Source organism: Leopardus geoffroyi, chromosome D1, assembly GCF_018350155.1.
Source record: "Leopardus geoffroyi isolate Oge1 chromosome D1, O.geoffroyi_Oge1_pat1.0, whole genome shotgun sequence".
NCBI lineage: Eukaryota > Metazoa > Chordata > Mammalia > Carnivora > Felidae > Leopardus > Leopardus geoffroyi.
Window position 1 is genome coordinate 51,293,092 of NC_059329.1, and position 17,480 is coordinate 51,310,571.

A 17,480-nucleotide genomic window follows, 5' to 3' on the forward strand; every position below is an offset into this window, starting at 1 on the left:
AGTACCAAATAGCTTTGTTTTTTAAATTACATTTACCACTGTTGTAACTTCACATTGATTCATGTAAATTTTTACTTATGCCTGCGTCTCATGAACTCCACAAGAAGAAGGCCCCTCCATTTGTGCTATTTTGGTACTTACTATTGTATCCCCAGAATGGAGCTTTACTAAGAGCTTAAGTGAATGAATCATAGTTTTAATACTTTTTTCTTCCTTTTCTAGAAAACATGCTATGATGGGAAAGCTATGTTCCTTTTCCATTCTCTTCCTTTAGTAACTTTGAGTAACCTCCTGAAAAATGGAAAAGATCGAGAGCTTTGGTAGACCCCTGGGTCTGAATCCTAGATCTGCCACTTAATGTGGTTGATTTTGTGAAATTTATTTACTTGGAGACTCAATACTCCTCTATTATAATGGATGTAAGTTTTTATTTCGGAGGATTGTTCCAACTCTTACTGAACTATTATTACATTATATGCAATTAGCAAGTGTGAGTTCCCTAACTTTTATATCCTGCTTTCCTTCTCACAGATAAGGTTGATGGATATGCAAGACTTTCTCAGCTGGTGGTGCACTTACTGCCACCGAGAGTATGAACCTGTTTCCAAATGTTCAATTTCACATGTTAACCGAGATCAAGGTTTACCTCTTCCTTGAAATCATCCTTAGCTAAAGTGATTTCTAGTTTAATCACAGTCCTTAGTCATTTTTGTTAATACCACATGGTTTAGTATTTTTTAATTCTATTTTTTAATTTCATCCTATTATTTAGAATATATCTATTTTTCTTATTTTGTTTAATTAACTAGGAATTCCACTAGGATTTGTGGGGTGATACAAAGGAGAGGTTGGCACAAACTTCGGCATTCACCTTGCAGTCTATTGGCATAGGCAATAATTAAAATAACATAGTAGAGGCAGTATTAATTGATAATTCTAGAAATTCTTTCTAGGGTATGATTACTTTGTATTGGACACTGTATAAACACCAAGAGTGGATATATTCCAGGAAAAGGAAACCATGAGTGCAAAAACATGGTAATGTGAAAGGGAATGGTGAGGGCTAGAATGGCTGCCAAGTCCAAGGGGCTGGGGTACTGTGTGTACATGGAAGACATGAGAAAATTGAGACTGGCTAGAGATGGAAAGAGGAGGGCACCTGGATGGCTCAGGGGGTTGAGTGTCCCGGTCCCTGTCAGCTCAGGTCATTATCTCACGGTTCATGAGATGGAGCCCCACTTTGGGCTCTCTGTTGACAGCATGGAACCTGCTTGGAATTCTCTCTTTCCCTCTCTCTCAAAATAAATAAATAAACTTAAAAAGAGAGAGATGGAAGATGAGCTAGATCATTGGGCTTTGCCAATAATTCTGTAAACTTTCTGCTTTTTCCTAAAAGTGGTATCACAAAGACGAAAGACTTTTAGCAGGAAAATAACATGATCCCATGTCAGTTTAAAAAAGGCAAAGCTTGTCTCACTTACAGATGTTGTCTTTCTCTCAAAATTGTGTCTTCCATTAGGGCAAGGGCTACATTTTCTCCTTTTGTGATTTTCCTTAAGCATTTATGAATTGATGGGAACTAGATACCCTCAACACATCATACATAAGTTCTATAGTATGTAAACTAGCATTTGAATTCTCAATATGACATACAAGCTGTTAGAAATAAGGAAACAGGTATTAATTACTTTAAGTGTTTATAAGTAGAGTTCTGCAGGTTTGGAGAGTTCTTATATAGATTGTGTCATTTGTTCTCATGACATACCTCTAGATGGGATAGGAAAGGAGGGAGCCAAACATAAATATGTACTTTGAAATATTGATAGGTTTCATAGATGTGACCAACCTTGTAAGTACCCTTAAAACATGGGCTCTCTGGAAACCGGAGGCCTTCAGGGAATCCTCAAGTCTTACTCTGTCCAGTTATATTTTTATACGTTCATATCCACAGTATCTTGTCAATAAGATGAATGCCAGTGTACCAGCATTCCAAGCTAAAAAGAGTTTTCAAACATCTAAATAATTGATGCATTTTTTTTTATCAGACTAAGCAGTAGCTGTGAAATAAAATAGTCTAATGGTAGCTTTTTTACTAGTTCTGTTATAGAGTTGTTTCATAATTTTACCATTCAATTTTAAAGGAACTGAAGAAATGAAAGGGTTATTTGGAGACAATGTGCTTCTATCTTGAGGAGCATATCCTAAAATTAGAAAAGGACATTGTGAAAACTTGTCATAGTGTAAAGAAAGAAAGTTTTGGAGCAAGAAGCATGACATTTTACTCCCACCCTTGTTGTACCCTCTCCTCTGCAGCCCTCCCTACCCCACTCCCCTCTCCTTTCCTTTATCTCTCTCGCTCTTTTTCTTACACTCTCTCCCTTCAATGTGGGATCTGTTCATATTTTCTCTAACAAGCAGTTGTTAAATGCTTGACATGAGAGCCATTGTGATCAACACTAGGGCTAGATAAGATAAACTAGACGGTGAGTTATGGAGAGAAACTGGGCATAAATTTCCTTTGTACTCAAAGGAACTGACGGTGCGTAATTATTTTCATGAAATAAAAACAGTAAGTACTAAAAATGGTGGTAAGAATAAAATTCATAAATTGAGTGTTTGCTCTATGCTATGTTTGCAAAATGTGGTTCCTGGACCAGTAGCATCGGCATCAGCTAGAACATGTTAGATATGCAAGTACTCAGGCTTCACTCTAGACTTACTAAATCAGCAACTCAGGGAGAGGGGCCCTGGAATCCTTTTTTTTTTCTGAGAGAGAGAGCAAGAAAGAGAGAAAGGGAGAGAGAGGGAGGGAGGGACAGTGGGAGAGGAAGAGAGACAATCTTAAGCAGTCTTTGCACCCAGCACAGAGCCCCATGCTGGACTGGATCTATCTCACCAACCTGAGGTGAAATCAAAAGTCAGACACTTAACCAACTGAGCCACGAAGATGCCCTGGAATCCGTTTTGTAATAAGCCTCCAGGTGATAATATTGGACACTTAAATTTGAGAACCACTCCTTTATGTTGAATACTTTATATGTGTCATCTCATTTAATCCACATAAAACTTATGAGTCAAATACTATTCAACTTTTGCATTAGTTAACTCTTACTGCCTAGCCAATCATCCTAAAAGGTGATGACTTAAAAGAACAACAATAGTTTTGTCCTTATCTCTTATGATTCTGGAGGTTAATTAACGCACCTTGCAGTGTGTTCTCATTTTGGGTCTCCCACGATTGCAGTCAGATGGTGGGACTGGAATGATCTGAGGGCTTGCTGACACATATGGCCTGTGTTGGGAAGATGTAAATAGCTGGAAACTGGAACAGAGGCAACTGTTGAGACAGCTCTTTCTTTTTCTATGTAATCTCTTCATCATGGCAGCTTCACACCCACACGTGCACACACTCACACACACACACACACACACACACACACACACACAGAATAGAAGCTGTATCAAATTGTATGACCTAGCCTTGAAAGTCATATGGCATCACTTTGCCAATTCCGACCATTCAGGCAGTCACAAAGAACATACTCAGTTGTAAGGAAAGGGTAGAGATGCCACCTCTTGATGAAGGAATTGGCAAGTGTTGAGATGTCAAACTGGAAATATTTTTGTGCCCTTCTTTATAAGATATAATCTACAACAATCTCCATTTTTTCATCTGAGAAAATGGAGTTGAAGGAAGTTAAATAAGCTGTCCACGATTTCATACTTAGTAAACAGTAGAAAAGAAATTCATGTTCAGAGTTTGTGATCTTTACCAGCATGCAATATTGGTGTTTATCCTGTTTACTCTCAGTCAGGTATACATGGAATATTTCACATAGATTATTTTTTGTATTCTCAACATACTAATGAAATCTATACCATTATTATCCCTGTTTTTCAGATGGGTCAACTGAGGCTTAGAGAAAATGAATAACTTTCCCAAATTTTTATGCCTAATAATTTGTAGTAACAGCATGTGAATACAGGTGCTATTATTACTCTGAAGCATGAATTCAAGGATAGCATTATATTGCTGATATCTTTTATTAATTATTATCTTTCATCTCATGTACACATATGCATTTTATAATAATAATAATGTTTTTTTAGTGTTTTAGCTGCCTTTTCTATGCTTTTGCCTTTCCAAAGTTATAAAATGATTAATTCTTTATTATTCCTCTAATGCAAAAGAAATGAGCCCTATTTCAAGAAGTACACCTTTGCTCTGAGTTAGAAATAGTAGTACCTGCTCTAGCAACAACAGTGACATATTAATGTGATAGCTTAGTATAGGAAGAAGGGCACATAGGTGGTAAATGTAGTAGGAGATAACTGAGGAAACTGGGCATGCTTTTGTTGAAAAAAATAAGAGATTAGTGAAAGACAAAATTGATGTCTGCAAATATGTGAGGATTAGTCATGCGGAAGAATCTAAACATTCTGTGTAGCTCTCAAGATAAAATGGAGATACAGCTAATGGTTAGGATATTTTAGACAGGCAGATCTCTGTCCAGAACAAATCCTTTTGTAATGAAGACTGGCTGGCAATGCATTGAACTCCTAAGGGGAAAACCTCTTTCCTGTGGCTAAAAGTTTTGGAAATGAGGTCAGCTGGCCAGTTGTTGAAAATATTGAAGAAAGCTTCCCACACTAGACAAACTGTCAAAGGTGATGGCATGTAAAACTGCTTCTAGTCTTAAGATGCCAAGATCCTTGGGCAATTTATTGAGGATACAAAAACCGATGTACCTGCTCCTGGACAGGGCTAGAACACCCATCAGGCATCTTCTCAGGCTTACATGAGCTTTAGACCTTTGAGACTACAATAGGCCACCCTGGGAGTCTACTGAGATGGTAGGGGAGGAGTACAGCTTGCTATCACGGTAGTGTCAAGCCTTCCTCTTTGTCACAGTTCAGGTAGCAGTACCCACTGTCCTCCAGAAGCTGTCTTCTTTCCTTATGACACCATGAGGTGCAAGAGGATAAGACTGGTGTGTATAAGACTGTCCTGCTTTGAAGGGCCAATATCTCTCTTAACACTCCGTAGAAATGACTTCTAGAATCACCACACAAGACATATTTATTACAATATACGTGTTACACAACACCCAGAGAATCCCAAAGCATGATGTAGTCATCACGTATAGACGGTTTAGCTGTACTTCTTTCCAGTCCAAATGTGGTTTACCACTCAGGGATAGCTTTTACATTAGCTATGTTGCCTAGAAATACGTTGACTGTCTTAGTCTTATCAGGTTTTTTAGGGGAGCAGCACTAGAGAATTAACTCAAGGGAAGGTTCTCATGTAGCAGTGGTGATATTTTTTAGACATTTTGCCCACAGTAGCATTAAAACATGTAACATAATATTAGCTAACATTTTAAAGCACTTGCTGCTTGGTCAAGCCCTCTACTAAGCAGCTTAAGTGCAAGATTTCATTTATTTTTCAAAGCATAACTATGTCCAAGCAGCTGTTTTTATCCCCATTTTATAGACAAGGAAATTGAATCTTGAGAGAATAAGGAACTTTGGAAGATCACAGAGCTATGTAATAAATAACAGAGTCAGAATTTGAATCTGATTTTGTCTGTCTCTAGAGCCCAAGATCTTAACCACTTGTTTATTCACCAACTGTATATTGATCTGCAACTCTGGACTGAGAATTTTGCTAAGAGCTAAGGATAAAGAATTGCACAAGACACATATGGAGCATATGTATTGCATGTAGCAACAACCCATGCTGGCTATTACAGATGGAAAATGTCTAAGAACTAAATTATATTGGGAAAAAAGTGTCACTGATGCCAGGGATATCAACCATAAACCCAGCAGCTAATTAACTTCCCAAATAAAATGACTTGGGATGAACAGGAGCAGCCCACAAGCTCTGCTTCTTCCCTGGAACTGATCAAATAAAAAAAAAAAAAAGGGTAAATGAAGTCCTGACTTAACATTGCCTTCGGCCAGTATACTGTTGCCTCTGTAGTTTTGGAAACTTTTACACAACTTTTTATTACTACTTTAGTAGGAAAGAACAACATGGTCCACCCCAGCATATTCTGAGGAATGAAAGCTAATTATTTTCATTTTTTTAATTAATTCATTTATTTTGAGAAAGAGAAAGTGTGTGACCTGGGGAGGGTCAGAAAAAGAGAAAGAAAGAGTCCGAGCAGGCTCCACTCTGTCACCACAGAGCTCCATGCGGACTCAAACTCACAAACCGTGAGATCATGACCTGAGCTGAGATGAAGAGTCAGATGCTTAACTGACTGAACCACCCAGGTACCCTGAAAGCTAATTTAATAGTAGTGGCCACTTCAAAAGAAATGATTTTTACTTACACCTACATTGAATAGATGAATAATATAGGATTACATCCAATTTATGTGCATCATGACCTTGACTGGATGTCCCATAGATGATCTTGGGTCCCCATTCACAATCTTGGTGTGGAAAGAGAGAGATTTATGGATTTGAAAGAGGATTCGGGGTTAGGTTGCCAAATAAAATGTAGGACGCTCAGTTACACTTGAATTTCAGGTCAACAATCAATAAATTTCTAGTATAAGTATATCTCAAATATTGCATGGAACATAATGTTACTAAAACTAGTTTGTTTGTTTTTTTTAACTAAAGTTCGAATTTATCTGGGTGCCTTGTATATTTATTTGCCAAATCTGGAAACCCTACTTCAAGTTACTCGTGCTTGGTATCACAAACCTAGCTTTGCAGAACCAGGGACAGACTGTGCCCCTGGGGGCACATTTATTATTCCTCCATTGAATAAATGTGTCTTAAGTGTCTGACAGGATTAGAGATGGATGTGTATATTGATGATTATAATGCAAGGTGGAAAATGTTATGAAAGTTAAGGAGTGAGTCAAACAGTAAAAATGACCAGAAAATGGCCAGGTTAATAAAAGTCTTTCCTGTATGCAAACACTGTGTTGAAACATTAGATGCTTTTCTCACTAGATCAACTTTCTGAAGTAGGTACATTTCATACATGGAGGAACTGAGCTGTACGACCTGGAGGTGTTAAGTAACTTACACCCTTGTGCATTGGCATGGCAGAGCCGGGATCATTGCCTTGGTTGGCTTGCTGCAGAGCCTGAGCTCTGACCCATTCACAACCACTAAAATGGCACTGAGTAAATACAGTTGGCCAAAAGAGGCTTGCTCGTAAGCGTGCCTTGAATAACATCTTGTAGTGCAGTTAGGGAATGAGCAGATGAACAAAATGGATGGTGGAAGTGAGGAGGCTCTTCTTGAGAAAATACCATGTCTGAAAAAAGGGGACATATGAAGAAAGGCAAGAGAAGGGGACAGAAAATGGGTAGGAAGCCAGACAACATTAGGCCTGGTGTTCATCTGTTTAATAAATATTTCCCGATTTCTTCATCTTGACTAAATATTGATAATTTCTATTTACAGAGAACCACAAGTTAAGATCACTTTGATGTCAATGATGAAGATATAGTGCAAATATATCCTTACAAAAAATAATAGGCTCTCCCCAGTGTGAAGATAATAGCAAATAAAGAAAATAGGGACCACATACAGCAGCCATATACAGCTGTTCCCTATGGGCCAGGAATGGTTCAAAGTAGTTTACATGTGTTAACTTATATAGTCCTCACAGAAACACTATGGATTAGGTACATTTCTCGCCCCATTTTAGAGGAGAGTAAGTTGTGAAATAGTGAGTTGAAATAATTCGCCCAAGAGTGACACTTCCAAAAGTAAATATTCAGGTTACAGAACACTCTTCTATGTTGCAGGTATCCAGTTTTTCAGCTAATTCATGGAAGCCTGATTATGGATAACAAAGGCTTGGATATCAATATGCAATGTACGATAATTCCGATAGTCTGACCACATAAATCATTTCTATCTATTGAATGCTGGCTTAGGGAAGAAGTCCCGATGAGAAGTCCTGCTGGAATTCCTTGCTCTCAGGATTTTCATATTCAGAATGCAGCAGGAGACAAGAAGCAGCAAAGGCAGCTGCAAATGAAGTTCTAGGCATGGTCCGAAGATGGGGGTACCAGAGAGGCTAATCAAAGGAGTCAGGCCTTGAACAATAAACAAGTTATCAACGGGTATATCTGAGGCACTTAGCAAAATATTTCAAACACAGAATTGTGTGGGAAGACAATCATATATGAGTATGTGTACAAGGAAACTGTGGTAGAGCATAAGAAATGATAGAAATAAAATGTAAGAGCTGAGGATGTGCCAGATGATTTTTACTTGCATTGAATTGTTTATTTTGTTAGCATAATAATACAATGAATGGACACTATTAGACCCATTTTATAGATGAAGACTGAGGCATAGAGAAGTTATGCACAGTGGCCAAGGACATAGAATTAATAAGTAGGAAACAGTACTTAGCAATGTATCTTACTACAAAAATATATCTACTTTCCATTTACCCATTTATTCCACAAGTATTTAATCAAATACTGTGGAAGTAGCTACATGTTTGGTTCACATGTTTGGTTCACATGTGAACCAAACAGTCAGTTTCTTACATCATGAGGCTGTCCATCTCTGATCTACACTATCCTTGGTATCTGATCGTCATATTTTATTTTATTTTATTTTATTTTATTTTATTTTATTTTATTTTATTTTATTTTATTTTTTATATATGTGAATACCTTGTTTCACCCAGCATGGATCACATGTGTTCTAGGTTAAGGAAAGGTAGAAGTTGGAAGGTCTCAACGAACTGAGCCACACAGGCATCCCTTAACTATAAATTTTAAAAAATTTAAATTTAAAAATTTTAAATAAGGCAGTCCTAGGTCCAGCTAGGTAGCATTCATAGCAGAAAGTTTAGAAAGTTGAAAAAAAAAAAAGACTCAAGTTTGTGTGGCTGTCAGTCTGGTACATTGTACGTATGGTAAACTGAAAAGTAAATCAATAGTTGTCTGCATTGGGACTGCCAGGAACAAGCTGTTGTCCATGCTTAATTAAAAGGCCAGATTAATGTCTGACACTGCTTCAAAATATGATACCTTTAGATGATGACAGGACAGGAGAAGGTGGGGAGACAAAGAAAGAAGGCAAAATGGTACCCAGAGCCCTGGGTAGCATTCGTGGTCAAAACTGATCCATTCTTTAAATACCTGGCCATTTTTGGTATAACTGTAGACTTGCATTTGTAAATCTTTAGAACTTGATATTTTTCTACTTCCAAGGTGCTCAAGGGAAGGGAGCGAAGCCCAGACTGCAGGGAAGGAATGTGACAAAGCAGGAGCTTTCTTGAATTATTAATTAAAGATGAAGAAATTTTACAATTTAAATCCAAAGGAAGAAGGCTTGGTACAAAATACCTACAGAAAACATTTTAGACCTCAAAATATTTATGGATCACAAATTCTTGTTACCTATTCAGGTTTTACATGACCTTATCACCTCCCTTTAATTTCTGATCTCCCCTCCCACAGCTTCCTGCCTTGTTCACTTTTCCAAGCACTCTGGTTTGCCCTCCAGTCCCCCAAATGCTCTCTTCCTCAGGGCCTTTGAACGTTCTTTACTTTCTGCCTTGGATTCTCTTTCTCTAGATATCTGCCTCCTCAACTCTTAATTCCACTCTGACTGCCTTATTTTAAATTTATAGTTAAGGGATGCCTGGGTGGCTCAGTTTGTTGAGACCTTCCAACTTCAGCCTAGGTCATGATCTCACAGCTTGTGGGTTCAAGTCCCACGTCAGGCTCTGTTCTGACAGTCCAGAACCTGAAGCCTGATTCAAATTCTGTGTCTCCCTCTCTCTGCCTCTTCCCCTGCTCACACTCTGTCTCTCTCTCTCAAAAATAAATACACATTAATTTTTTTTAATTATAACTAAGAATCCTGATCCTTCTTACTTATTTTATTAATTTTATCCAAGTACTTATCAATTTCAAAAATATCTCATAACATATATTCTGTTTGTTTTTTATTGTCTGGCTTTTTAAAAAAAATTTTTTAACATTTATTTATTATCAAGAGACAGAGAGAGACAGAGCATGAGCATGGGAGGGGCAGAAAGAGGGGGAGAGAGAGACAGAATCCCAAGCAGGCTCCAGGCTCTGAGCTGTCAGCACAGAGCCCAACGCAGTGCTCGAACTCACAAACTGTGAGATCAAAGCCTGAGATGAAGTCTTAAGCTTAACTGACTGAGCCACCCAGTCAACCCTATTGTCTAGCTTCCTTAATGAAACACAAACTCTACATGGGCACAGATTATCTTTCTGTTTTCACTAATAAGCCCCAAGTGTGACACACCTTGTACATTGTAGGTTCTCAATAAGTGTTTGCTAAAAGAATGACAAAATTTCCTCATATATAATATTCCACAAATATACACTTACACTGCCAGCATCCTGACCAGACCTTAGGTTAATTTCCAATCTATCGCTGTGCCGTAAATGAAATAGGAAGCTGTTTGTAATACAGTATGGAAAACTGATCTCAAGGTGAAAATCTGGTCTATTAGTGTGCTCCAAGATCAGTTAGGCCTTAGTAAAGTAAATATTCTTTATCATCAATGCAGCTTCTTTGTTTGTTTCTTTTTTTGAAGGTGAAGTCACAAATTGGGAATCTCTGCCTATAGGGCCATGTTATTTAATGTAAGAATTTTTTGGCTTATAAAATTAGAAATAACAAAATTCTCAGAAAAACAAAAATCAATGAAATTTCATTTTTTCTTTTCAAACCCTTGACATTATTTGCTAAAAAAAAAAAAAAAAAAAAAAAAAAAAAAAAATTAAAAGAAAGCCAAAACTGAAATTGCCAATTCCTTAGAAATGGACGGCAATGAACTTACTACATGTGCTTTGGATAATAATCAAATAAAAATATAGAGACTAAATTACTAGAAAGAAAAAAGAATAAATCATATCTAAGCACCAAACTCGAAATATCAGAATAAATAAAACACAAAAAATAGAAGTAGATTTGAATAATAAAGTAATTTTTAATGGGTGTTTTGAAATAAATGATAGAGTATCTTTGATAAATTTAATTATTTAAAGATAGGAAAAGGAACAAGAAAGAGGATGTGAGTGAGAATTCAAATATATAATATTAAGAATAACAAAGAGGGCATGACTAGAGCTATGGAAAAAATTTAAGTGTTTAAAAAATGTCAATGTAAATAAAAATGGAAGTGAAAGGATTTTTACTACAGTATTGTTGGTAATCCTGAGTAAATAGAAACAACCTTAATGTCTAATCAGTAAAAGCATAGGTAAGTAGTTTTTGGTATTTCATATTATGAAATATTATACAAAAATTAGAAAGAGTTAGGAAATAAACACACACATTACTACTTTAACTGGAAAAATAAAATAGCAAAATAAATTATCTCCTATATGCAAAAAATTTTAAAAGAAAAAATTCCCAGCAAGCCAAAGCTCTGTATTTGTATTGTATATACTGACTCACATAAATTTTTAAAAATCTGGAAAGATAAAACCAAACTAATTTTTATTTCTTCTAAGAAGAATAAAATAATTGGCAAGGCTATAAGGTAGCCTTTCACTCTTGGCTCTATATACTTCTATATTGTTTACATTTTAGTAATGAAGATTTATTCAAATATTACTTGTATAACAAAAATGTATAAAATACTTAATCTACCTAAGTATTGTGTAATTATCAGAAGTTGAACTCTGGGGCCAATATATCATTCAGGTAAACAGATGCAGATTCTAATCAACAGATATTCTTTCTAGATAATTGCCTTCTTTGTGAGTTTCAGATGACCTAAGCACTGTTCTATCATACTATCATTAGCTGCTGTGCTTTGCTATTCGAACAAACAAGTTGTTTTGTTTGTTTTATTTTTTTTAAATATACATACCTATCTTAGGCTTCCTCTTAGACTTTACTATTACAATAGTGGTGGTGATGATGATGATGATGATGATGATGATTGTCATAAATCCATAGAGTTTTGCAGATAGCCATCTCAAGTGGCTTTAAGTCTGTACGGAATAAAATAAAACTTTTGAATGGTGGAGCAATATGACTAGATTTAGATTTTATGAGCTGGTCTGTTTGCAGAGTGGAGAGTGGACTATGATGGAGCAGAAGGGAGGCAGAGGAACTGATAGGGGAAAATCTGTTATAAGATGGCCTACAGGACTAATAGGGGAACTCCAGTCCCTGCCTGAAGACTCCCCTTCCGGGTTCTTCTTCCCACACTGTTTGCCCCAGGTGCCAAATTACTAGTAATGAGGAATGAGGAAGTAACAGATGACAAATTGTCCCCTCTGCGGATTCTCTGGGCTCAGACCTCTGCACAATGATCTCCTCTGAGCCCATGGTGTAAAATAAATCTCCTGCCTTACAAGAACTCTGAGTGCCGCTTGGTTCTTCTGCAGGGTGATCTAGACCAGTTTCCTAACAGAACCAGTTAGGACAGTGAATGTCCCTTGAGTCTGCCTCAGAAAAATAGGGCTAGAGGTAAAGTACTGATTATTGAGACTCATCTGAGGAATTAGAATTTCTAAGAGGAAACAGCAATAATATATGTGTGTGTATATGCATATGCATAAGTACTATTTATTTTTAAGGTACTTACTTGGGAGATTCTGATGATCAGTCAAGTGTTAGGATACCTGAGCAAGGAGAATATTTACAGCATTCCAAGTAATTTCTGGAGAGCTCAGGAAAGAAAGAACGGGGAGAATGGTAATGGGTAATGGAGAGAAATTCCAGTAGGAGAGTCTTCTTAGAAAGAGAACCTGTTTTTCATTTTCAGAAAATTATACATATTTAGATGGTAACTTTACCAACTCTTATTGTTTCCCTATTCGCATTTCTATTCTATTTCTGGAATGGGTATTTTCTAATCAGATTTATTTAGAAAGTAGACTTTTATTTTTCTTCTCTCTGTTTTTCTGTCTCTCTGTCTGTTTCCCTCTCTCTCCCTCACTCACTGAAAAGGTACAATTCTAGGGGCACCTGGGTGACTCAGTCGGTTAAACATCCGACTCTTGATTTGGGTCAGGCCATGATCTCACGATTTCTGAGTTCTAGCCCCACATCAGGCTCTATGCTGAGAATGCCGAGCCTGCTTGGGATTCTCTCCCTCCTTCTGTCTCTGCTCTCCTCTGCTTTCCCTCAAAATAAACTTAAAAATAAAGGTACATTGCCAATGAGAGGAGGGAAGGACTGGTTGGGCTAAAGAAGAAAGTAGAGTAATAGAGAAAGGATCTTTAGCAAAACAGAGCATCATATGAATGAACAAAGTGTTTTACTTGACTACCACTTCCTATTTATTTGCTGTTGTCTTGTGTATATAATATCACAACATCTGAGCACTGAGAGGTCTAACATGATCTCTCTCTGAACTTTGTCCATCCTCCTATTACGCCAGCCTTCCCCTTCCTTGCTTCATGTTGCCACATCTGCCACACAGTTTGTTAGCTTCTGGCCTGAGAGCCTCTGCCCTTACTCTCCTGTCTGAAACAGTCTCCCCACTGCTATTCAAAGTTGGCATCATCTCAGCCCATAGGTGTCTCACCCTCAGAAAGACAGTTCTTGACCTTTTTATGTAAATGAATCTTACCTATTTTTCTTTCATCTGTCTGATGTGGGAAACAAAGGCAGAACGAAATGGCAGGTCAAATTAAATTTCCTTATAACCTGCAGCCAATTGACAAATACTTGAGGCTGGCAGAGTTTCTACAGGAACTCCCTACTGTCTTAATGCTAATGCTTTGCTAGAGGGAAAAACAACTTTAGCTTGGCAATAGCTAGGCCCCCAGTATCCTGTGAGTCTTCTTTAGCATAGGAAAATCTCAGTGGAAACTTCCCCTGGACTTTACCTCCCCCAACTGCATAGTATATAACCAGTCTCTCCTCATGGTCCCAGGGCTGGTCTTCCTGCCCACGGGTCCTGTCCCCATGCTTTAATAAAATCACTTTTTGCACCAAAGATGTCTTCAAGAATTCTTTCTTGGTGGTCGGCTCCAGAACCCCTCCCCCCATCACCCCCAAACTTCATCATCTCTGCTCATTTCCTTCTTCATTCTTACACAGTTTGTGATATGTTTGCTGACTGATTTATTTTCAATCCTCTGTTCTCAGTTATGGAGCAACATGGCAGGGACTGTGCCTTCTTGTCCATTGGGTACAGCCAACCCCCATCAAACTGCCTAACAGACACTAGGACTCAAATAATATTTGTTAGAGAAGGGAAATTTAAAGGAAAAAAAAAAATCCACAAAGATAAACAGTTGAAATCTGAAAGAATTCAGAGCCTAATTATCATATATGCCAGTTTCAGAAGGCAAGATATACATATTCATGTATGTACTAATAATGAAATTAAGAAATTTGGAATCTAATCTTCATCATCTGAGATTACCCATTCCTCTTTTGGCAGTATCAGAGTTTGCTGCAGGATGATTTGCAGAGATCTTCCCTTCTTTCTTAAACTAATGGCCTTGTCATCCCCTCAGGGGCCGGAGGCTGCCTGTGGAGGTATACAGAGGTTTCTACTGGCAACTACTTGCTAAACTGAATATACTTAGCTACCTTATCAAGTCCTAGAATTGTTTGATTTCCTACAGGAAATGTTTGCCTTTGAAAACTCCAGTGGGGAAATAGCTTTTTCACCTCTGCTCAGGAGAATGAGTTTAACATTGTCTGAAGATGAGATTCATCCCCTGGAAGAGGTGCTGAGCATCTAATGAGCTTAGGAACAAATCAGAAAAACGGCGGGGAGTAGAATCCAACCCCCACCCCCACCCTGGTTCCATTTAAAAAAAAATTCTGTTTCAGATATTTGCTTGAGTGAACCTCCCATTTATACTAAGTTTTTTCTCTGTGCTCTGTTACATATGTATAACTCAAATGTGGAAACACATCTAGCCACATTATATATTGTGAAAGATGTGTGATTTTGCTCCATGGGGTGTATTCTATTTAAATAACTCATTAATGCATTAGCAACTAGGCCTGTACTTGTATCTCTTTCATTTCTAATATGAGCCCTCCTCTGGCACTTTAATCCAGAGCAGTTTGTGCCCACACAGTAACACACACACATACACACCCTCCTCACAAGTATCCATATATCCACTGAAACAGCAACTACCCAAAGATTATTCTTAACAAGTACTTCTATGACCTCAGTTTAAACTTGTTTGTAACTTACTACCTCCTCTTTCTCTTAAGAGTTCCTCTCAACTCCAATTTTTATTTGAAATTAAGCATCTGACATTGGCCTTTTGGCCATCGCTTTTATATTTGTTTACCTTGGCATTTGATCCTAAGTTCTTCTTAACAATCGCCACTTGCCTCATTCCTGTTTCAGTGCAGTCCTCACAGCTTGTGGCAGACTTCCCTGCCCTAGTTGTGCCTTCTTAGAGCCCAGAGCTAGGTAGTGGTGCTTTACTTATAGTTTAACCCTACAAATTCAAAGAATAAGTGGATTGGAAGCATAAATTGTTCTAAGCACGAATTATGTACATTTAGAAAGAATATGTGTCATCCAAATAGAAATTGGGCAGAGAAATTTTTGACAAAACTGTACCCTCGTGAAGCCACATGGTTTGATAGTGGGAGAAAGGAGAGTACACATGAGTCAATGAGAGAGAGTTATAGATGTAGTACTCTGTCTAGATGTGCTTAGTGTTTAATTTTACTTTATAGTTAAATAGGGAAGTAAAAGTCTTCTATCTGTACAGGAGCAACATGCTTTTTCTTTGTTTTGTTTGCAAGAAGGACATGAATAGGTGTTGCACATACATCACAAAAAGCTCCTAAATATGTTAAAGATGCCACTTCTCATAACTAATGACAGTCAAGTACTCTGGTCAAGTCATGAATATGCATTTCCTGGCTTATTGTAGTAGCCTGCTGACTTGTGTCCCTACTTCTGCCCTCACCCTCCTTCAGTAGCAGAATAATTTTATTAAAATGAAGTCAAGTCATGTCAGTCCTCCATCATACCAACTAAATGAAATACAAACAAGCAAAAGTTTCCAAAGTTCTCTCATCTCACTCAAGGGAAAAGCTCGTGTCCTTATTGTGAACGATAAATGTCTTTAGGAGTGGGCCCCAATTCAATCTCTGACCTCAACTCTTAACTATTCTCCTCTCTCTTTTTCTACGACCATCCTCATTGTCTTTCTTACTGTTTCTTACACTGACCAGACACACAGATGCCTTAGATCCATCACAATGATCACTATTACTATTACTGTAAATCTTTCTCCAGTTTTTTAAGTTAAGTTCCTTCAATTCTTCCATTGTTGCATCCACACGACTCCTGAAACAGAATGCTACGGGCACCAGTGACAGTCATGACAAAGTTTATTGCAATGAGAGGCAAGGCCAACGGATCGGGACTGACACTCTTGACCAGAGTGCGGTCCCCAAACAGCCCGGGTACAGAGTCTTTACAGCTGACCACATGGTCTTATCATCACCTGGGGACAGAACAAAGAAATAGTTCCCAGATGGGGGTGGAAACAGTTCAGATATGCTCTTGCTCCAATCCAATCAAACACTAATCCAGTTGATTTTCCTTGAACTTTTGTTCCCTTGATTGATAGGACAAGGCTGTTATCTCTTAATCTGTTATTTCTTAAGGCTACAGGTTAGCCCTACACTACAATTTAACCCTTGCACCATGATTTACTCCAAAGTCATCCTCTTATAATTTCTGTTTTTAGAAATTATGGAGTGCCTGGGACCAGATTTATTCTCCTAAAATTAATAACTAGAAAAGTAAACCAAATATATTTTTCTTAAACAAACAAATGTTTTCAGACATAATCAATACATATGGACAGTGATCACTGAGAGAAAGGAAACAGAGAAAAGTAAGCCCTACCATTTCCTTGGTATTCTACCCGAGGCATTTTCTTTTTCTTTTTCATTTTTTTAATGTTTATTTATTTTTGAGAGAGAGAGAGAGAGACCTAGTGCAGCAGGGGAGAGGCAGAAAGAGAGAGGGGGGGCTCCGAAGCAGGCTCCAGGCTCTGAGCTGTCAGCACCCAGCCCAACCAGGGGCTCGATCCCACAAACCACAAGATCATGACCTGAGCTGAAGTCAGATGCTCAACAGACTGAGCCACCCAGGCACCCCCTGAATCATTTTCTATACTCAAGTGCAAGGATGGGAATCCCAAGCAAACATATTGGTCTAGATAAGTTGAGGAGACAGAGACAGAAGTTGGAGAGACTAAGGTAATTTCAGTTTGAGGGTAGAGTGCCAGAAAGAAGGGAGCATCCAAAACTGCATCAGAACTCTACTTAGGATCCCCTTGACTTTGGCTGAACAGTACACACAGTATTATATATATAGTATTACTACACATAGTAATATTAGTAACTTATTAGTAACTTACATAGGATGAAACTCCTCAAGAATGGCAAAGAACGGCCATGGAGTTGTAAACTGAACATGGCTTGCAGGTGTTCTTATTCTCCAAACAGAAGAAATTCTTGTTAAATGCCTGGAAGAC

The 17,480-nt window shown here is 37.9% G+C and overlaps 1 protein-coding gene across 4 annotated transcripts in view; it reads left to right on the plus strand.

Moving 5' to 3' along the window:
* Positions 1-17,480, plus strand: part of TENM4 (teneurin transmembrane protein 4) — a 2,911,279-nt gene that overhangs the window by 545,792 nt on the left and 2,348,007 nt on the right. The gene's annotated exons all lie outside the window — the stretch shown is intronic.